The 23437-nt window shown below is 43.4% G+C and overlaps 1 protein-coding gene across 3 annotated transcripts in view; it reads right to left on the bottom strand.

Moving 5' to 3' along the window:
- LOC124804676 (bumetanide-sensitive sodium-(potassium)-chloride cotransporter) overlaps positions 1–23437 on the bottom strand; it is a 602437-nt gene that overhangs the window by 321074 nt on the left and 257926 nt on the right. The gene's annotated exons all lie outside the window — the stretch shown is intronic.

Below are 23437 nucleotides of genomic sequence, written 5' to 3'. Positions count from 1 at the left end.
TCTAAAAGCAGTCAGTATATGACTTTTGCTGCTTAAGCAGCAAAATAGCTGGCGATGGGCGAAGTATAGAGGATATAAAGTGAAACCTGGCATCAACAAGAAAAGCTTTTTCTGAAAAAGAGAAATTTTTATCTCGGAACATAAATTTAACGATTAGGAAGGATTTACTGAAAATATGTGCCTGGACTGTAGTGAAATGAGGACGAGGACACCAAATGCCACAAACAGAATGAAACTGGACTTTCTGAAAGTTATTCTTACGGAAAACGCTAAGTTGGTTCAAATGGCTCTGAGCAATATGGGACTTAACATCTGAGGTCATCAGTCCCCTAGAACTTAGAACTACTTAAACCTAATTAACCTAAGGACATCACACACATCCATGCCCGAGGCAGGATTCGAACCTGCGACCGTAGCGGTCGTGCGGTTCCAGACTGAAGCGCCTAGAACCGCTTGGTCACTTCGGCCGACAAAACGCTGAGTATTAGGTGGGAATATCGGGTAATTAATGAATAGGCATTGAAACTAATAATGAAGAAGAGATGTGCGGGACAATACTTAACGAAAGTGAGAAGAAGGGATAGGTCAATGGGACATATTCGAGACATCAGGGTAGAGTTACTTTGGAATCGGTGGGAAATGGGGAAGATAAAATTTGTAGGAGACCATTGCTGGAAATACAGTAATCAGGCTCAAATAGATTAGAATTCAGTATGTCTGCCGATATGATGACATTTTGTGCAGTATCGAATAAGGTGGGAATAAGGTGGAGAGCTGTCTTCGGACTGAAGACAACAACAACCGATTTACGAAATCGTGGTCTTAAAGATGTGCACGAGATGCACTGCTTTTGAGAATGGAACTGTGGTCTTTCCCACTAACACTTCGTTTCCTGCAGCGTAAGATATCTTAAGAGACTATGGAGACAGGTGGTTAAATTCTCCAACGCCTGTTGCTTCAAAAAAACGAATATTTTTTACATTTTACTGGTAGCTAGGGCAGGATGGGCCGAACTGTTGATTCGTATCCACGCAACGCCCACCGCATCGTGACGTCATCCGAACGCTGTCGAAGGCTGCCAAGTCGAAGCAATGCTAAGCCCCTGAGCTCTTTCGGAGGATGAATTAGCGCCGTCCGCTTAATTTAACGCCCAGGTTCAACAACTCGTCTAATTGAGGGAAGCTGTGGGACTTAGTGTTAAATAAAGCAAATAAATTAGACAAGTACTGGGACTTGGTGTTAAATGTAGTAAATAGCGCTAATTCAACTGTTTAATGAGTTCCTAAAGCCACTTCGGCTTGAGTTGGCAGGATTTAACAGCGTTCGCCGTCACGTCAATCTGATCAAACAACTGAACCGGTCTCTTGACGACATCTCTCACTGCATAAGGTGAAGCGTTAGGCAAAATAGTACTTAAAGCTATACGGGCTGACTCCGTGATGATATCACAAGTTTCCAGGGATGACGGTGAAAGGTAAATGTATCAATCTGAGGTTAGGGGACCTTGGTGCGGAAGCGACGGAGTTGGAAGTTAATAAGCGAAAAGTGTTATTGTACAGAGGACGCCTTGTACTGAAAGTTCTTTGCTTTCCATATTTTGGAAGGAACTAGTGTGAACGAAAACAAGAAAAAAATTCCAGTAAACATGGGCTCTAAAATGCGTACTTCAGAGTGCAAAGATGAAAGAGTACTCAGAGCTCTTGAGGTATGCACTTTGGAGCCCATGCCTCCTGGACTTTCTTTTTTCTTGTTTTGGTCCATATTACCTCCTCCAAAAATATGGAAAGCAAAGAGCAGTAGAAGAGATCCACTGTCAGAGGTATCAGAACGACTTTCGCTAATAACTTGCGACTCGGTCGTTTCCAGACCACGGTCCCTTAATTCGAACTGATACATTTACCCTTCTCCCTCATCCCTGACAGTTTGTGACATCATCACGGAATCTAGTACGTGAATATCGCTTGTGAAAGCCTTCACTGAAAGGTGCGTTTGACGAGTTCCGCGAGTTGAGCGATATCTAAATTGTGACGCGTGTTAATAATATGTGAATGCGCATGCTCATGTAGAGATGTGTCCGGAAGCGTGAATAGGTGTCGAACGAACACAACTGAAGCGGATACGTCTGCTGCTGCCAGTCGAATATAGTTGTTTTAATGAATCGTGTCACTGAAACGGGACAACACATTAAACCAAGTTTTTTTTCTTTTTTTAATAGGCAAATTGTGAACAATGGCGATGAAGACGCTTAGCGACGCTAGCGCGAACCAGTAACAATGTGGTCAAGCCTGCTTCATAGGCATCGGCAAGCATTTAAATCTCGGGGCAGCAGCTCCAGAACAATTTAAAGACCGCAAGGCTTTTGTGATTACGAGGACGGCAATTGGGTTCCACTGGCCACTTTCAAGCCATTGTCAGCTGCCCCCTTAACTACGCTGTCCCAGAAACCAAATCCCCAACATATAAACGATGTCTTTTTAAGATCGAACGTGTTCGCCTCTCGTAAACAGTGGCCACAAGGAGAATATGCGGCCACAAAGTCAAAATAAATAAAAACGACAAATCACGAGGACAGTGGACCCTACGTGATGCATACGCTAGGAATAGATACCACTTGTGGTTTGGTGAGCCACGTGTAGCTTTCACAAATAAAGCGTTCATGTGACATTAAGCACAAAATTTCCTCTGAGCGATGCCAGGTAAGTACTGATATATTAATTACATTGTTAATGTTACTGTAGTTGTAGTATTGACTTTATGTATGTGTTTTATCTGTTTCGTATCCATCATGAGAGACGACAAGATGTGGGTGTTCCAGCCGGCTACGGGCGTCGCAGCGTACGAAGTAGCTGAGCGAAATTGCAATCCCACCGGCAGCCAGCTATCTCCCTACCGAGTTGTAAGACATTTTCGTGTTATTCCTTTGATTAAATTTGAAATAAAGTAAAATGTTAAAATGTTGTTAGTAGTGTTGTATCTGAGCCGGTGAGCAGCTCACTACAAAGTCGCCTGTAAACAAATTTGTCCTATGACTAGTCGTCATTGGAGATGATTATGATGAGAAGTAATATGGAGATACGAAGCACTGAGGCATATACTGAAAAAATTACTATCAAGACTTCGACAGTTAATTTTCGCTGGGCAGAAGGACCGTTTGAAGTTTTAAGAGAAGAATCTGATACTTACATAGAACATTTTTAGGTGCGAGTTATTATGAGCGCGAAGTAAATAAAACAATATCTCTGACATTATGGAATTTTGCTATTGTGAAACGTATGTAATTCGTATCGCGGTTTAGGAGATTTGCTTGTTCATGAAAAGTTTCGGTACGAGTTAGAGGAATAATGATTCAACGCCGGTAACCTTACGATACAATTTCATATGTGTTGTTATGCAATAACATACATAGCTACGAAATCGGTGATCAGACTTCAGTGAAACATATTACGAAGATTCCCGATTTCACAAACCATAGTAAATATTCATATTGAAAATTATTAATAAAAATTAAAGGAGAAACGTGTTTTGATGTTTGTGACCCACAACCTAATCGCTAGCTGACTGTGCTATATAAATACATTTTTATGGGACATTGAGGAATGTTAAGGAAGGTGTATGCTTTACTTTACGTCTAAAAGACGGAGGGGATTAGTGTTTAACGTCCCGTCGACAAAGAGGTCATTAAAGACGGAGTGCAAGCTCAGATTCAGGAAAGAAATCGGCTGTGACCTTTCAAAGGAACCATCCCGGTATTAGCCTGAAGCGATTTAGGGAAACCATGGAAAACATAAATCTGAGCGGACGAACGCGGGTTTGAACAGTCGTCCTTCCGATTGCGAGTCCGTTGTGCTAATCACCGCACCACCTCGCTAGGTTCTAAACCACGGTTCAATGTGTGATTAATTGATTGAACCGGCACGATGCCAGTACGCGAAAGCTTGCATGTTGACGGAACCGCAGATATTAATGAAAGGCTATAATCGATTAACAACAGCTTTTACTAGTTTTCTTTTCTTCCAAAAATTTTCAGTTACTATCCACGAGTTTCGACACACTTTTTACGTAAAGGAATTTTTCTTATTACTTTTGATTCGCGAAAGGAACTGCAGCCCATTAATTGGAAGAAGATATGATTACGAAGCGTTTGCATTAAAAGTACGGATTCCGGTGTTATACGACTGCTTCTGGCTGGCAACAACACGGTCTGATAATTATCAAATGAAGTTACAAGTTCTTATTCATTAGATAAATTTGTCGCAAGTATAAACGAACCGGAGGCCGTACGTGGAAGGGTGAATACGGTACAACGAACGTTGTTCTGCCACTGTTGCTATTCCCCACATACCCCATGGTAGAATTCCTGGTAGTATTGTTCGTAAATCGTAGGCGGAAACATCGGAGACGGTGAAAGTTTGAGTCGCAACGTATTCAGATAGACAAATAGTCAAGGCGACTATTCTCGACAGAAAATCCGGGTCCGAATCCCGATCTGGCACCGATTTTCAACTGTCATTGCATGTTGTCCCCCACGAATAATGGACTTTTTGATGTGGGGTCGCTTGCCGCATCGTAGGTGCAACCATATCAGAGGGGCATCTGTGGAGCGGCCAGTCAAACTTATGGTTGCTGAAGGGGGGCAGCAGCCTTTCCTGTAGTTGCAGCGACAATAGTCTGGATGATTGACTGATCTGACCTTGTAGCAGCCAACATGGCCTCGCTGTGGTGGTACTGAGAACGGTTTAACGTAAGAGAAAACTAAGGCCGTTATTTTTTCCCCAAGATCGTGTACCTCTAAATATACTTCGAGCATCATAAGAATAAACCTGATGTAAACAAAATAATATAAACAGGATGATTGGCCAGAAACCGTAGCACATGTACACTGGTGTTGTTACGCTCTTGGAAGTAGGACCTACTTACGTATTAGATATCGTATTACTGTGTTATGTAAAATAAAACTTATAGATATCCTAATTTATCAACAGCAATCAATGATTTTCTTAATCAAGTGAAACACGCGGTTGGAAAACGATTAAAAAGTGACGAAAACCAGTTGTTCTTAACAGTTTTTACCAGTTTACAGTAAAAATCAGCTTTGCAGTTTTCCGAGGAACTGTATTTACAACAATTAAAACGCTTATTGAAACTGGATGCATAACTGAAATCAGTAACGTTGTAGAGTGGTAACATGGTACAGTCCATGGATCAATAGTTCAATTCTTTCTGTGGATTTTTTTCATTCAATTTGGAATATCTGTATCTTTTCAATGTAAAATTCATCAAATTTATGCTAATTAACGCATATTTATTCATAAAAATTTTCAGTTATCGATATTTCGTTTAAATTAAGAACACATAACAAATTCGACTGTAGGACAAAAGTGAAAAATGAAGTACTCTTTGTTTGGACTATTCCACTGTGTTATACCACAGATGTGGCTCACACGAGCCAGAGTGATCATATAAATGCTGCATTTTTAAAGTACCATTGCCTACAGTACGCTTTTGCATCACACTGCTCGCTCAGAAAAATTATCTTGTATATATGTTAGGAATTCCCATAACTCTCGTTTTTAATTACATTACTACGTTAGTTAATAAAGAGAGCATATTATGCTTTCAGTCTGGTCTCCTAAGAAGTGTGCAGTTTTGCATTTACAACTTAAATACCATTCGAAGCCATATGGTTTCTCCGCTCGTCTCTTTTTATGTCTGAACTGCAGCTGCTCGCGTCACTGCAGATTAGTTGCACCTCCTGGCTGACCAGCGCCGTCCAAGTAAACGCGCAGGTAACGCTGTTGCTCTGTATTGTTGCTCAGTTGATGTGCGCGTAACACACAGCATAAAATGTGTCCTTATTATCCTTATTATCGTACTTCACTGTACTCGAGGCAGGTTGGCTTCCGCTCCTCGTGAAACGAAATCCAATGACATTCCAGCAAACGCTGAAGAATACATAGTTAATGTTTATATCGGGTTTATTCTTATCATGAACACAGTATAATGCAGGGCATAACAACTGGCCGGTTTTGAGCGCGAGTACTCGCGTCTGCTCAGGCACGTGCTCGCGAGCAGCTGCAAGGTCGTGGAGTAGTGAGGGAGGGAGGGGAGGGAGGGAGGGGAAATGCGCGCGCACGTTTGAATAGGGCCGCAGCGTGCCTATTGAATTCGCGCCGACTGTGTAACGTTTAAAGTACTACGATCAGCTCTTAGCAGTCACTTCGCTGGTTAAGAATATTGTGAAGTCGCCGTTGTGTAACCCCAACCATGTTTTCGCAGTTCAACCCCCATTGGGAGGAATTGTATCTGTTCACAGAAAAAGATGGTGTTGCAAAATGTTTAGTATGTCACAAAACGCTGAATTCTTTTACGAAATTTAATTTGCAGCGACATTATATGTCGTACCACGCGAAAGACTACGGACGTGGAAAATGTGATTGACCAGATCGTGCACAGGAAGTTATTAAACTTAAAAGGAAGCTATCCGAAGAAGATCTGGACGACGAAGAAAAATCAACTGAGGCAGCTCTCAGAGTGGGTTACAAAATTGCTTTGCTTTTAGCAACATCCCTGCGCCTCGTAACTGATGGCGATTTAATAAAAGAATGTTTGGTAGTTGCAGCGGAACATTTGTGTCCATCTCAAGTTGAACAGTTTCGGATTGTGCCATTATCTAACATGACCATTATGCGTCGCATACTGGACATGGCAGACGACGTCCACAGCCAGCTTGCAAATATCTGTAAGGATTTTATGGCGTATTCTCTAGCTCTGGACGAAAGTGTTGATATCACTGGAACAGCGCAGCTTGCCATATTTACTAGAGGTGTTAATAGAGATCTTCAGGTGAGGGAGGAGCTCCTCGATGTAGTAGCCATGAAGAACACTACAACCGGAGGTGATATTTTAAGTAGTGTTGAAGAAAGTGTTGAAAATATAGGATTGTCGTGGAATTCTTTAGTTTCAGTGTCTACAGATGGTAGAGGCATTCACTAAGCTAATAAAATTATGTGGCACGTGTACATTCTCCATTATTTGTTTCATTTGTCGCAGTAATAATTAGTGAGTGATATCCCTGCAGGTGGCCGCGGATTTACATCGACTGGCGGCAGCTGTTGTGTTCCCCACGTGACTCTCCCCACTCTCCGCTCTGGTCCGGTAGTGGGGGTAGCGTGCTCGCGCTGCTCCGTGCTCGCGCTTTGCTGCTCACAGCTTGCTCCGCGAGCACGTATGTTGTGAAGCCCTGGTATAATGGCTAAATGATGATAGCGCCCTCTTAAGTAAAATATTCCGGTGGCAAAATACACACATGTTCAGAAAAAAACAGAACAACTTGAACGACTACAGATAGGACGTTCATATTCACAGGACATGTAGAGTAGTGTGTTCTGTAGGACTGGTTAGTATTTCAACCTTGTCGGCCCACGGGTTCAACGACAACTTCGATATCGCGGTGCAACACCACCTACCGGCAAAATGTGCCTGCCGCTGTCGTTACTATAAACAGAAAATAATGGATCAGTGAGACTTGACCAGAGGCGCACGAAGCCTCACAGATGTTTGCCCGAACCGCACGTTAGATCAGAGAGTTTGAAAAAGGGGCCGTTAATTTCTGAGTGAATGTCATGCATCCATGCGGGAAACGCTGCTCGTGTGGGACGAAATATTTCGGGAGTGCAACAGGTGTGTGCAGAATGGTTCACCGAAGGCCGTAGAACATGACGAGATGGTTCAGGTGGCACCACCCAGACCACTCCCCAAGAAGATCGACACCTCATCCAAATGGCATTACAGGACAGATCTGAGCCCTCCTCGGCTCTGGCCCAACAGTGGAACACATCGTGCACTATCAGAGGTTACAGTCTGCCGCGGTTTAATACGGTATGGATTACGTGCACGTCGTCCTCCGCCTACGTTTGACGAAAGTGCAGAAACATACCAGATTGCAATGGTGTGTGGTACGACGTCACTGGGGCCAGGAATGGCATCAGTTAGTGTTTTCGGACGAACCCAGGTTCTCTCTGTTTGAAAATGATGGCCGCATTTTGATTTAGCGCAGACAGGGAGAGTGGCATCACAGTGACTGCACTTGCACAAGACATACAGTGGCGACTCAAGGCATTTTGGTGTGGGGTGCTATTGTGTACAACCAAAAATCACAGTTAGTGCGTTTCCAGAGCACTGGAACCAATGTGACCTACGTGAATGATATGCGGCAGCCCGTAGCCATACCATTTCTGCACAAAACAGCAGACGCCACTTTTTAGCAAGAAGCTCACGACCACATGTTGCCGCACGATCACATGCCTTCTTGGTGTCACAGGATGTCAGCCTTTTGCCCCTGCCCGCCAAATCACCGGACTTATCGCCAATAGAAAATGTGTGGTATATGGTGAAACGATAGGTGGAGCGATGTGGCACAATGCCAAACGTCACAAATGAACTTTGGAACAAGGCGAATGCAGCACGGACGGCTATACCACAGGACGCCATTCGCGCCTAATACACGTCGATGCCATCACGCATGGAACAAGGTATCAGCGCCCAAGGCGGACCCTGAGCCTACTAGGCTCAATGTACATGTCGTGTGAATATGAGCGTCCTATCTCTAGTCGTTCAAGGTGTTTTGTTTATTTCTGGACGTGAGTGTAGTTCCCAATTAGATCTTCAGGGATGATATCGTCATCAGGAAAAATGAAACTATTGTTCTACGTGTCTGAGGGTGGAATGTCAGATACCTTAACTGGATAGGTAGGTTAGGGAATTTAAAAACAAAGACGGGTAGCTTGAAAAAAATGGTTCAAATGGCTCTGAGCACTATGGGACCTAACATCTCAGGTCATCAGTCCCCTAGAACTTAGAACTACTTAAACCTAACTAACCTAAGGACATCACACACATCCATGCCCGATGCAGGATTCGAACCTGCGACCGTATCGGTCGCGCGGTTCCAGACTGAAGCGCCTAGAACCGCTCGGCCACAACGGCCGGGCAGGGTAGGTTGAAATTAGATACGGTGGGAACTAGTGTAAAACCGTGCAGGTCGAACAGGGCTATCAACACAAAATCAAATAAGGGTAATGCGAGAGTAGGTCTAAAATATTCAATAAGAAAACAGGTATAGAAAAACTATGAGCCCGCCCACGGCACGAATCCGCCCGGAGGATTAATGTCGAGGTCCGGTGTGCCGGCCAGCCTGTAGATGGTTTTTAAGGCGGTTTTCCATCTGCCTCGGCGAATGAAGGGCTGGTTCCCCTTATTCCGCTTCAGTTACACTATGTCGGCCATTGCTGCGCAAACACTGTGTCCACGTACGCGTGCACCATCATTAGTCTGCCAAACATTTGGGGTTACACTCGTCTGGTACGAGACGTTCCCACGGGGATCCACTGGGATCCGAACCGCACAATAACCCTGGGTTCGGTGTGGGGCGGCGGTGGGGTGGGTGGAATGCTGTGGTCTGTAGTGCGGTTGTGAACCACTGAAGGCTACGGCGGGACGAAGCCTCTCCGTCGTTTCTAGGTCCCCGGTTCAATACACAATACACAAGCTGCTACGACCATAACAGTGAACGCCTTATCGAAGATATAATAGACATATAGCCAACACCCACCACAGCATATGCTAACCAGCTCCGCATTGATGGAGAGATGGAAAAAATGTCTGATGAGATAAAGGATACTGTTCAGGGAGGCGATAACTTCAGTTTCGATGGGGGACTGGAAAAGCAAGAGAAGGCAAAATTGTAGAGCAACAAAATGACAATATGTAAATTGAAACAGCAACAGTGAACTGCAAATAAAATATTACAGTCGATAAACAAAACTACAGCAACGGAATACCAACATCCAAAACAGGAGGAAACAACCAATTTTGCAGCATGTTCACGTACGACATTCTCATCACAGTTTCCTCCGCAAAGAAAGTTAGTCCGCAAACTTTGTGAACAGAAACGGCACAAAACACATTCAGGTTCGGTGAGTCTCTTTCATGTTCGGCTACGACGACAAGGTTTTTAGAGCCCCAAATTCTTACATTCCGGCAGTTTACTTTACCTGTTAGATGAAATGTCGATTCGTCCGAAAAGATAAGTGGTTCGGAAGAATGTTCTCTGGCGTATCCTGGAGAAATGAAATGCAAAATTCGTACCTTCTGCTATCGTCGCCGGGATGCAATAGTTGCAGTAACTACAACTTGTAAGGCTTCGTATGTAGGCGTCGTTTCAGAACACGCCACGCCAATATTTGAGGAAGGTGAAGTTTCTGGCCTGCCCGTCTTGTGGACTTTCGAGGACTCCGTGTGAACGCATCTCGGATACGCTCGACGTTTCCATCAGATAAGTGTGGCCGCCCAGTGCATATGCAACGAGCTTCGAGAATTTTGTATGCCAGTGCAGAAGCGGCTTCTTGCTGAATCGATGGCGGAATATACGTTGTACTTAAACAATAGACTGGTTCCGCGCAAATTCCAATACAAAAAATTATGTCTCTTGTGACGTAGTCGCCATGATGCGACAAATAACAACGGAGCAGTGTGAGAATTTTCAGTGTTCCTACATCCAGTGACGTGGGCAATGCACTTCTATCTTTTAAAGTTTGTCTGTAATAAACAATTAAAATTTGTTCTTTCTCTTTGAATCGCCCATCCGTACAGCGAAGTAACAACCAGAGCCCATCTATTTATGGGTTGTTGAAGACGAGGTAGACACGCTCTGCATCGCGGTGTAGCTTGCTGTCCAGGTTTCGAGAGGGTGCGTTTCTGGATGAGGTATCAAATATATTGCTTCCCCCTACTTATACCTCCCGAGGAGATCACGAATGTAAAATTAGATTCGAGCGCGCACAGAGGCTTTCCAGCAGTCGTTCTTTCCGCGAACCATACGCGATTGGAACAGGAAAGGGAGGTAATGACAGTGGCACGTAAAGTGCCCTCCGCCACACGCCGTTGTGTGGCTTGCGGATTATAAATGTAGATGAAATCTTGTCCGAGAACACACTGTTCTACTTGAAAAATAGTAAATAACACGAGTACGTAATACGTGAACCTCACACACATTTACGTTCACAATTATTTTAACAATAGAATGTATTGATATTGTACGGCTATATACACACCTCAAAATCAGAATAGATAAACGAGAGCAGCTGAAGAGTTATTAGGATAGGAAGTTAATAATTTTCGATTTACAATTTAATAATGCCTATCGCACTGGAGATTACCACGCCTCCTGCAAGTGTACTTCGCTGTAACAATGCCCGCTTCAAAATCCGTAAGTAAATAACGCTAAAAGCGATGTTAATAATTAAACAGCGCTACGCTACTGTTTTAATGACATATTAATGCGTTTCATTAATTTACACAGCACTGGTCAATCGCATCATAGCAGCGCGGGGTAGCAGAGTGGTCACGGTTCGAGTCCTCCCTCGGGCATGGGTGTGTGTGTTGTCCGTAGCATAAGTTAGTTTAAGTTAGATTAAGTAGTGTGTAAGCCTAGGGACCGATGACCTCAGCGGTTTGGTCCCACAGAATTTACCACAAATTTCCAAAATTTTCGCATCATAAAAATGTTCAAAGTAAAGAGATGTCTGGCACCAGCTACAGGTTAGAAACCGCACACTTTGACACGATGAAGAAAACCCGTTACCAATGTCAAAATAGTAATTCACAAATCTCTTATTCGTTCAACTTTACAGCACTTCAAGCTCAGGCATTAGGCGGTGTACTTTCAGAAGGCCATGAATGCGCACTTCAGAATTACGGCCCAAATTTTCGCGCGCGATCGATTGCTGAGGCTGATGTCTTGCAAGTGTGGTTTTTTTCTCCTTGAAATGTGAGGTCAAGTTGATGATTTTTTTCTTGTAAGACGTTACTGAGAAGAGATTATAGGTATTTTATTTGGTCCTTTGTTTGTATGGGTTAAATGTGCCGCTCACCAACAATTTGAAATGCGCGGTGTATCATCATGGTGAAAATATTTCGAAGTTTGGAGTCTGCTGCGGCTACTTAATCGAACCACCGCGAAGCCATGAAAACGCAGACAGGGAGTGAATTTGTTTACACTGCATTCTGACACAACGGATAGTTCGAAAGGGGCATTACAAGGGTCTTTGTGAGTCGTAATCCGTGGAGAACAACGGAGTACACAGACGACATAGAACTGGTTAGAAGTAATCTGTGGAGTGGTCAGCAAAGACGGTCGCGGTAGTTGGTTGAAAGCCAAGAGGAGTCATGACAACAGCGTCTGCTCTTGTCGGGAAGAAAAAGATTTAGCGTTTTGAGTTAGTCCCGACGTCCCTAACGTTTAAAGGTAGTGCCGTTAAAATACGACGATTGACCGAAAAGTCACAGCAGCGAAAATTTATGTCGTGTAAGTTGTCAACGTTCGCGGCGACGTTGATGCTTATGTTTCCTCTGTGTGCTCGTTTTCCCGAGTTTTTTTGTCCAGGCCTTACTTTAAAATGGTTGCCACGCTTTCTGGGGCAAAACATTTTTAATATGCAGGTAATAAAAACGCCACAATATGACAAAAGTAGAGTTCAATATACAAACACGAACTTTCGTGTTACAACTTGATTAGTTCATTATTCAGTTTTAAACAACAGTTGGTTTACCAATGTTCTTCCACTAAATACTCGATGACGTGGTTCATAATTATGAAAAACGAACAAATTATTATTTACAATGCTATACGGCTTGTCTACATACTTCATTACGACAGTTATGTCAGCCTGACGTGGTAGTAGTACCAACTTTGAATGTTTATACTTGTGCTGGGTATAGATATGACATGTAGATAACTGACGAATTAGTGTGCTGGACCAATGAGCAAGTTTGCTGTAAAAGCTTTCAAATACGGAACGAATCTTCTCTAGAACTGTTTTCAGTTCTAAGTCATTGTGGATTGGTGTGTTTCTAACGAATCACAGAGCATTCAACATTATTTGCAAGTCTTATTTTGGACATCTGAAATTTGTTAGTAAGTGCAGATAGAGCACGTCCCTGTATGAGACAGGGATACAACACTACTGGTTTTACTATCGATTTGTTAAGTACGATTGAGAGATGACTTTCTTTTGTTATGAGATATCAGGCAGCCTAAAGCTTTTTTTAACTTTTTACAGCTACTCTCTTTTGATATCTACATTCTATAATCCGATGTAAGCCGACGGCAACTGCGGTAAGAATACTTTTTTTCCCGCCGTGTGGCAACTGAACAAATATTATACCAGCAGTTATAGGCAAAAAAATCACCTATTCTATGAGTATACAAGGTGTTTCACAATTCCTGTTAGGAATCGTAGGGAGGGCTTAGCAGATGAAGTTTTGCTGAAGAATCCATGTCCGAAAATGTACAGTGTGGATGTAAAGTACGTCTGAAGAACGAATCACTATCATATCTCCTAGTTCACGAAACGCACACAGTGGAGATAATGAACTCTGGCCCGTGTGCTCTACAGGAGGGCATGGTAAGAGCAGTGTCTGAGTACTCGTCGGCGTGTTCTCTTTTACCTGATGGAAGATGTCCTCTTGAAAGCCGGGTGTCACGTATGCATGGAGCACCCTCCCAGTTGCGAACTTACCACTTTCTTGTTTTAGTCGTGATATCATAATTAAAACAGAGATTGAAGACCTCTTCACAGTTTGTGTGCGCTCTGTGAAGCGGAGATTTGAAAGTGATCGGACCTTCATTCTTATATTACATCCAAACGGTACGTTTCCTGACGTGATTTCCTTATCAAAACTTTATTTCAATAAAAGTTCAAATAAAACAACTATCTGCGTCAGTCACTCTTTTTGTTTCATCCCTCGAGGCGTTTCGCGAGATCACACGCTCATCTTCACGTGGAACAATGATATTGCCCTACATTTTTTGCTAGCTGGATACAGCCAGTTTCTTGTTGTGTTTTCATTTTGCTAAAAAGACGTATACCATGCACTTGTTAGCGCAATATGACACTAAGGTTTTAAATTTTTCGCTGTAATAGAGTTACTTACAATCTTTTACAGTGAACAGACGCTTGCGGTTACTCACAAATATAGGGGCACATTTTTAACTTAATTTGTATCACAGAACACGAACCAATAACATAAACACCCAAAGTGTCTTGTTACACGTTACTGGAGCAAAATGAAACTACAGCAAACAACTGGTTGTGTCCTGCAACCAAAAATGTGACATAATACGAGGGTGAGTCAAATGAAAACCTTAAATATCTTTTTTTAATATTATTTATTGCGCAGAAGTGGTACAAAGCTGTATCACTTTTCAACATAATCTCTCCCACGCTCAATGCAAGTCCTCCAGCGCTTACAAAGTGCATAAATTCCTTTAGAAAAAAACATCGTTTGGTGGTCTGCGCAATCACTCATGCACTGCGTCACGTACCTCTTCATCAGAACGGAACTTCTTTCCTCCCATTGCGTCTTTGAGTGGTCCAAACATGTGGAAATCACTTGGGGCAAGGTCTGGTGAGTGTGGTGGATGAGGAAGACACTCAAAATTCAGGTCTATGATTGTTGCAACTGTTGTACGGGCAGTCTGGGGCCTTGCATTGTCATGTTGCTAAAGGACAACTGCTGACAGCAATCCACGTCGCTTTGATTTGATTGCAGGCCGCAGATGATTTTTTAGGAGATCTGTGTATGATGCACTGGTGACAGTAGTCCCTCTAGGCATGTAATGCTCCAAAATGACGCCATTTTCGTCCCAAAAGAGAGTCAGCATAACCTTCCCTGCTGATGGTTCTGTTGGAAACTTCATTGGTTTTGGTGATGAGGAATGGCGTCATTCCTTGACCGCTCTCTTCGTTTTCGGTTCGTCGAAGTGAACCTAGGTTTCGTCCCCAGCAACGATTCTTGCAAGGAAGCCATCACCTTCTCGTTCAAAGCGCCGAAGAAGTTTTTCACAAGCATCAACACGTCGTTCTCTCATTTCAGGAGTTAGCTGCCGTGGCACCCGTCTTGCAGACACCTTGTGAAACTAGAGCATGTCATGCACAATGTGGTGTGCTGACCCATGACTAATCTGTATGTCGGCCGGAGTGGCCGTGCGGTTCTAGAAGCTACAGTCTGGAGCCGAGCGACCGCTACGGTCGCAGGTTCGAATCCTGCCTCGAGCATGGATGTGTGTGATGTCCTTAGGTTAGTTACGTTTAATTAGTCCTAAGTTCTAGGCGACTGATGACCTCAGAAGTTAAGTCGCATAGTGCTCAGAGGCAACTAACCTGTAAAAATGCTGCAATGTCATTCAGTGTTACTCGGCGGTTTTCTTTTCACTATGGCTTCAACTGCTGCAATGTTCCGTGGAGTCACAACTCGTTGTGCCTGACCTGGACGAGGAGGATCTTCCACTGAAGTCACACCATTTGCGAACTTCCTACTCCATTCGTAGACTTGCTGCTGTGACAAACATGCATCACCGCACTGAACCTTCATTCGTCGATGAATTTCAATAGGTTTCACATCTTCACTACGCAAAAACCCCATAACAGAACGCTTTTCTTCCCTGGTGCAAGTCGCTAGTGGGGCGGTCATCTTTATACTGATACTGCGACGGCATGTGTGCATCTGCACTATGCTGCCACCTACAGGCCATTATGCACGCTGTTTGTAGCACGCTTACCAACTTACAGGATAACGGCACGAAATTTCAATTTCTATGTGATCGCCGTAAGCTTATTGACACCAGTGCTTACTAATTTAAGTTATATATTACAGCACTGAAGATGGTCACAAAGTGACCGAAAATCGATTTTGCGATAATAAACAAAAATATACGACCAATGCTGTCTCTCCTTCGAAGTATACCCATTATCTGGTCGTAGTGCACAGGACACTATGGAGTCGCCAATCAAATTTCAATTTGTTATTACAAATTTAAGGTTATCATTTGACCCACCCTCGTATCGTTGTTACACCTGAAGATGAGAGAGTAAACTCACAAACGCGTCGAGCGGTGGAATAAAAAGAGTGAATGACGTAGATAACCGTTTCATTTAAACTTTTATTGTTATAAACAGTCGCAGTTCCTTACAGCGGTCCAACATCGGCGACATAAAGAAAACTTTATCTCGCAAGTCTCCTTCACAACCCCTGAAGCTGTAATTGGACTAGTGAATCAGTGTATACATCATGTGGTTTTTTAATGGACAGTTACGGCAGGTAATTTCTGAGCCTCTGCTTTAGAGTAGGGCCTACAGTGAAAATTCGTGAACGACTTTAAACCGCCGCGGTGTCACCCGTTGTCTGCGAGGTGGTGCTCCCCAGTCTGAGGACCAGGCCGCCACAGTGGGGGGAGAACACGGCAGCAGCTGCGCCGCAGACGAGGTGCTGGGTCAACCGTCTGCAGCCTGGGGCAGGTACAGGGCAGGCGGCTATTGTTCGCCCCCTTCCCCTGCTCCCGGCCCCCCTCGCAGTCCACCACACGAGGCTTCAGCAGCAGGAGTGCGAGGGGGAGCCGGTGCTACAGTCCGGCAACAAGCAGTCAAGCAGGAAGGCCGTCTGCTGCAGCCGCAGCCACCCGGGCGCAGCTCAGCTGACAAACGCATCGGAGTCGTTCCTGTCAGACTCACATCAGATCCGCACACTCTCACAAAAATGTCCTGTACATTTGGTGCCCTGCAGATTGTAGAACTCGTAAATATGTCATTAACAATTAATTACACTACTGGCCATTAAAATTGCTACACCAAGAAGAAATGCAGATGATAGACGTGTATTCAATGGACAAATATATTATACTAGAACTGACATGTGATTACATTTTAACGCAATTTCGGTGCATAGATCCTGAGAAATCAGTACCCAGAACAACCACCTCTGGCCGTAATAACGGCCTTGATACGCCTGGGGATTGAGTCAAAGAGAGCTTGGATGACGTGTACAGGCACAGCTGCCCATGCAGCTTCAACACGATACCACAGTTCATCAAGAGTAGTGACTGGCGTATTGTGACGAGACAGTTGCTCGGCCACCATTGACTGGACGTTTTCAATTGGCGAGAGATCTGGAGAATGTGTTGACCAGGGCAGCAGTCGAACATTTTCTGTATCCAGAAAAGCCCGTACAGGACCTGCAACATGCGGTCGTGCATTATCTTGCTGAAACGTAGGGTTTCACAGGGATCGAATGAAGGGTAGAGCCACGGGTCGTAACACATCTGAAATGTAACGACCACTGTTCAAAGTGCCGTCAATGCGAACAAGAGGTGACCGAGACGTGTAACCAATGGCACCCCACACCATCACGCCGGGTGATACGCCAGTATGGCGATGACGAATACACGTTTCCAATGTGCGTTCACCGCGATGTCACCAAACACGGATGCGACCATCATGACGCTGTAAACAGAACCTGGATTCAGCCTAAAAAATAACGTTTTGCCATTCGTGCACCCAGGTTCGTCGTTGAGTACACCATCGCAGGCCCTCCTGTCTGTGATGCAGCGTCTAGAATAACCGCAGCCGTGGTCTCCGAGCTGATAGTCTATGCTGCTGCAAACGTCGTCGAACTGTTCGTCCGAATGGTTGTTGTCTTTCAAACGTCCCCATCTGTTGACTCAGGGATCGAGACGTGGCTGCACGATCCGTTACAGCCATGCGGATAAGATGCCTGTCATCTCGACTGCTAGTGATACGAGGCCGTTGGCACCCAGCACGGTGTTCCGTATTACCCTCCTGAACCCACCGATTCCATATTATGCTAACAGTCATTGGATCTCGACCAACGCGGGCAGCAATGTCGCGTTACGATAAACGGCAATCGCGATAGGCAACAATCCGACCTGTATCAAAGTCGGAAACGTGATGGTACGCTTTTCTCCTCCTCACACGAGGGATTGCAACAACGTTTCACTGGGCAACGCCGGTCAACTGCTGTTTATGTATGAGAAATCGGTTGGAAACTTTCCTCATGTCAGCACGTTGTAGGTGTCGCCATTGGCGCCAACCTTGTGTGAATGCTCTGAAAAGCTAATCATTTGCATATCACAGCATCTTCTTCCTGTCAGTTAAATTTCGCGTCTGTAGCACGTTATCTTCGTGGTGTAGCAATTTTAATGGCCAGTAGTGTAGAAATATTGTATGGTGAACTTCAGCAAATGTTGACAACTACATTACACAATACACAGCTGTAACGGCACATTTTATTAGAGACGATCAATTTCCGTCTAGGATCAGACCATCAACGGATCCAAAAACAATCTCAGCTATGCATTTGCGTAATTAAGAGCAGCAGTATCAGACGTACATGGTTCCATCATTGATTCGTGTTAGCTGTATATACGAAACAAAGTGTCCATTTGAAATGAACATAATGCTACGTATTTATAGCTAATATCAATGATGAAACAATGTACATCCACTAACTGTTATTCCATTTAGCAAATGCAGCGATGAGACGACTTTTGGGTCCGATGATGGTCTGATCCTTCACCGAAATAGATCGTTTCTAATAAAATATATCGTTACAACTGTGCATAGCATAACGCAGTTCTTAATAAATAAGAGTTAATTGTTTGACATAAGCTGCTTGTTGGTAGCAGTTTATTTTATCGAATTAGTTCTGGGCGTTGCCCAACATCCGCAATATCTGTATTACAAAAGACACGTATTTCTTGTAACATGTTACAAATAATGTATATAGCAGTGTTTTATGCATAAGTGATTTTTGAGTTCACTGTAATGCACTTCCCTTACACATCATATTTCCTGGCGTACGCCAATGACAGTATTTCGCAATATGCTTCTACGATTGTATGATAAATATGCATATATGCAACCACCATAAGCCATTTTTTTATGAAAATGCGCGCATTTCTCATTGGCAATTCCTGTACATTAATTACTATTTTTGGTTGTAGATCTGCTAGCACAGACAATAGAAATTAGAAGTAGCATTATATAAGTATATTCTATGATGTATGACAAAAAATAATCTTTGAATGTACAGCAGTTTTATGTCACAACTTCGTATATTATCGTAAAAAATACCTTATGCTGATTGTATATATAAGATTTTCAGAAATTCCTGTTTTGTGTTGACTGTAGCAGAGGACACACGGTAGTCCCTAGTGGCTTGCACCTCTGTTGCATTTTATTTTAATTCTGACTATCTGACGCTGTCAGGTGTGACCGCAGCTTTCGTATTTTTTGATACGTTACGTTGTAACATTTAGTTTTAATTTTGCCCGAAGAAGGTGTCCCTTGTGACACCGAAACCTAGGTTACAAATTAATTGTGTTCGCGACTGAGGGCTGCGTTGTTCAAAATGTTGTAACGAAAAATGGTTCAAATGGCTCTGAGCACTATGGGACTTAACTTCTGAGGTCATCAGTCCCCTAGAACTTAGAACTACTTAAACCTAACTAACTTAAGGACATCACACACATCCATGCCCGAAGGAGGATTCGAACCTGCGACCGTAGCAGGCGCGCGGTTCCGGACTGCGCGCCTAGAACCGCTAGACCACCGCGGCCGGCCTGTTGTAACGAAGTTTCACTTACAGTCAGTCATTTAATTAACCAGTAACTTCATTTAACTTTACTTTCAAAATTTAGTATTTCAGAACAAGTAACTGCAAACGCAGTGCTTTCTGATTCATTTATTTTCTCGTGAACTGTTAAGTTGTGGAAATGGGTGACAATTTTCTGTTGCCACGCCATGCTTAATTTTCTTTGGCATTATTTTTCTTAGGATCCTGGATATTCATTGTCATCAGCATTTTTAGTATTACATATTACGTGGTACCTTTTTCCCTCATTTGTGGTTCGTGAGGGGTTGCGCTATATACCACCTATTTCAGAATTTATTGTGTTTAGATTAGGTTTAGAACAGATTCTTCCTTCAGAAGAGTTTGTACACTTTCTTCCTACAAACCGGTATTATTTTCCTTCGGTAGAGATTGCCTTACTCGCTGTAAAATTTCATTAGGCATACGCGATCATGGTGATTTATATTGCAATTCAATAAGCCGATTAGGAAGGGTACTTCACTGGGCCAGACTGATGGAAGTCGGAAGGTGTGAGATCCGGGCCGTAGGGTGTAGTCCAGTGAAGTTTTGTGAGCTCCTCTCGGGTTTTCAGACTTGTGTGAAGCCTTGCGTTGTCATGGAGAAGGAGAAGTTTCTTTGCATATTTGTAGCGAAATCGTTTCTTCAATTTCCTGAGGATAGCACAATACACTTCATAGTTGATCGTTGCACCAAGAGGGAGGAAATCGAACAGGATAACTCCCTCAGACTCCCAGAGCACCGTCCCCACGAATTTACCGGCTCAGGGATGCCACCTTTCCTTCAGAGGAGGAGTCGCGTGGCGCCGCTCCATGGAGATGTTTCCGGTTCGAAGTGATGAACCATGTTTCATCGTCTGTATTGATGTTCCACAAGAAATCGTCACGATGAGACTCGTACAGCCGGCTGGTGTGGCCGAGCGGTTCTAGGCGCTTCAGTCTGGAGCCGCGCGACCGCTACGGTCGCAGGTTCGAATCCTGCCTCGGGCATGGATGTGTGTGATGTCCTTAGGTTAGTTAGGTTTAAGTAGTTCTAAGTTCTAGGGGACTGATGACCTCAGATGTTACGTCCCATAGTGCTCAGAGCCATTTGAACAATTTTTTTTTTCGTGCAATGATAACGTTTTGTCTCTAAATAATACATCTTTGTATGAGTATGCGGTCATTTTCACTCGTCAATACAATTGTCCGTATATGTTGTATGTTTGTATGTTGACCGGGGACCTAGAAACACAGATGTCCAGTTGAGCAGCGAGGTGTTTGATTGTGATTCGTCGGTAGCTTCGAATATGAGTTCCGCACGTTCCAACACTGCAGGAGTCACAGGTGTGTGTGGCCGGCCGGCCCACGGGTACGGACAGGTTTGCGCGACCTTGTTGCATTGATGACAAACGCCTCGCCCAACGACTCACCGTGCTTTTGTTCACTGTCAGGTCTCCGTAGATGTTCTGCAAGTGCCTAGGAATATCTGCGATGCTCCGGTTTGCTGTGAAAAGAAACTCAGTGACAACTCTCTGCTTTGAACATACCTCCGTTACAGATGCAATTTTGAATGTAACGTATAGCGCTGCCACATATCGGAACTTCATGGAAATGTAGGGGCTGAAGCGGGAATATTCCACGATGTCCCAATCTTTTCAACAGAAATTCGCTGATAAAAAAATAAAATGTAGCATTATTTATAGACCGGCCTTCGAATTTTATTACGAGCGCTGAAGATCAAAATCAAGAGTAAAAACCCTTGAATCATCAGCACCAGATCTTCGTCCTTCTTTGCGTGCATCTTTACGAACCCCGTCAACAGTGGAATAAAGAATAAGGTGTTACCAGATCCTCCACACACTGGATACACAGAACATGTTGATATCGCCAATATTTATTTAACGCGGAATAGCGAACTGTATACTGACTACTGCGTGATATCCACGAGGCACAGGCTGGCAGTTATGTAAAATAAGGCGGGAGAAGTTTTAAAACGCGCGGTGGTCGCGTGACGAGACAAAGCCCGAGTTAATAGCAGAAATTTTTCTGGCGTCAAGTTCCAGATTCATGACGGAAATAAAGAGAGAGAAAATATTAGCTTTCGCTGGAGTGAAATGTTGTTGCAAACTCCAGCGAACTGGAAAGAGTAATTATGCACTGTGTACACAAAAAAGAGGTTGTGATACTTATATAAACAGAAATATCCATTGAAAGAATCGTTTAAGATGAGTAATGTCTAGCGGCGAAGCGGCAACGAGAGACTATGGCAGTGAATAAGCCAGTGTTATCGAAATAACGTTCTCTCCTGGGATTAATTTTTGTGTTCCATATTTGTTCCATAATACGTACGGCAAAGTCATCAGAAATAAAGAGACACTATGCTTGTCAAATATATCGTCGTCTGCAGGTTGAAAACTAAAAGCAGTTACACTTATTATAAGTGAGGCAACTTTCAAGTCAACCAAAACCATAATGTTTTAAGTCCAAGTAGACAAAACTTGGCATTTCCAAACAGTATTTAGAAAATGTGGTTATATTATGCCAAATCAATATTGATTTTTGTGGATTGATTCTGAGAGGATCAGATGTCTCAATTGTGTCTCGAGGTGCAAAAAAATGGCTCTGAGCACTATGGGACTCAACTGCTGAGGTTATTAGTCCCCTAGAACTTAGAACTAGTGAAACCTAACTAACCTAAGGACATCACAAACATCCATGCCCGAGGCAGGATTCGAACCTGCGACCGTAGCGGTCTTGCGGTTCCAGACTGCAGCGCCTTTAACCGCACGGCCACTTCGGCCGGCTCTCGAGGTGCAAAGAAATGTTCAAAATCTTCGTACCTGGTGAGAATCATCATGTGAATGGAACGGTCACGGAGGTTTAAATGCCGTTGTTACTGAAACGCACCAACCAGTTTACAGAGTTCAAAAATAAAATTTTTGCGACTGATATGGCGAAGAATCCTAGGAAGATTTGGTCTTACGTAAAGTCAGTAAACGGATGACAAATCATCTGAAGTCGCTCAGCAGTAATTCATGTATCGGAACGGAAAATGACAAACGTACATAAACAATAAATGGGAACCATATCTATCTATCGGATTCAATATTGCGCTATTCTTGCTGTCAGTTGCAGTGCAAATCAGACTATTAATTTTTAAAATAGACTGCATTTCATTTTACAGATAGTTGCACAGTAGATTAATACGAATGACAGACTTCTGTTAAAAGGGCCTATAATATGTGTGTGTGTGTAAGGGCTTTATCGGTCAATTACAGAAGAATGGTAGACAAGAAAGTGCTCGAATTAACAAGGAGATAAGGCAGGACTGCAGTCTTTCTCCTCTACCGTTCAACCTGTAGATAAAAGTGGCAATGAAGGAAATATTAAAGAAGTGAGATTACCAGTCAGAGTTACAAGCTATTAATGGTAACATTCTTTAATTAGATTTCTATAAACAAAAGTGAGGAAGAGATACAAGAGCCGTTGAATGGACTGGCCTACTGAGGATTGAAAGTTAACCAAACAAGAGTATTGAAGGTAGCAGCAATGAGATCAGCGACAAATCTGACATGAAAATTGTGGTTCACGTAGTAGACGGTGTGAAGAAATTTTGCAATCTTGGATGCGATTCATCGCACAAGGGATGTAGCAAGGGCACAAAAAACAGTCTAGCACAGGCAAAGAGAGTATTCTTCGCCAAAAGAATTATTATTATCAAACATGGAGCTTATTTTCAGGACGAAATTTATGAGAAAGAACATCTGGAACTCGGCACTGTGTAGAAGCCAGAAAAGAAGTGAACCGAAGCATTTGAGAGATAATGTCACACAACTATACTGAAAATGAACTGGACTGAAGCTAAGAAATGAGGTAAAATCGGAGAAGAAAGCAATCAAAGCAAAACTGTGAAAAGAAGTAGGGACAAGATGACGGACATTAGGGAGTAACGT

The sequence above is a fragment of the Schistocerca piceifrons genome, chromosome 7, assembly GCF_021461385.2.
Source record: "Schistocerca piceifrons isolate TAMUIC-IGC-003096 chromosome 7, iqSchPice1.1, whole genome shotgun sequence".
NCBI classification, from domain to species: Eukaryota; Metazoa; Arthropoda; class Insecta; order Orthoptera; family Acrididae; genus Schistocerca; species Schistocerca piceifrons.
Note: the sequence above shows the minus strand (reverse complement) of the source record. Positions and strands in the feature narration are given on the sequence as shown.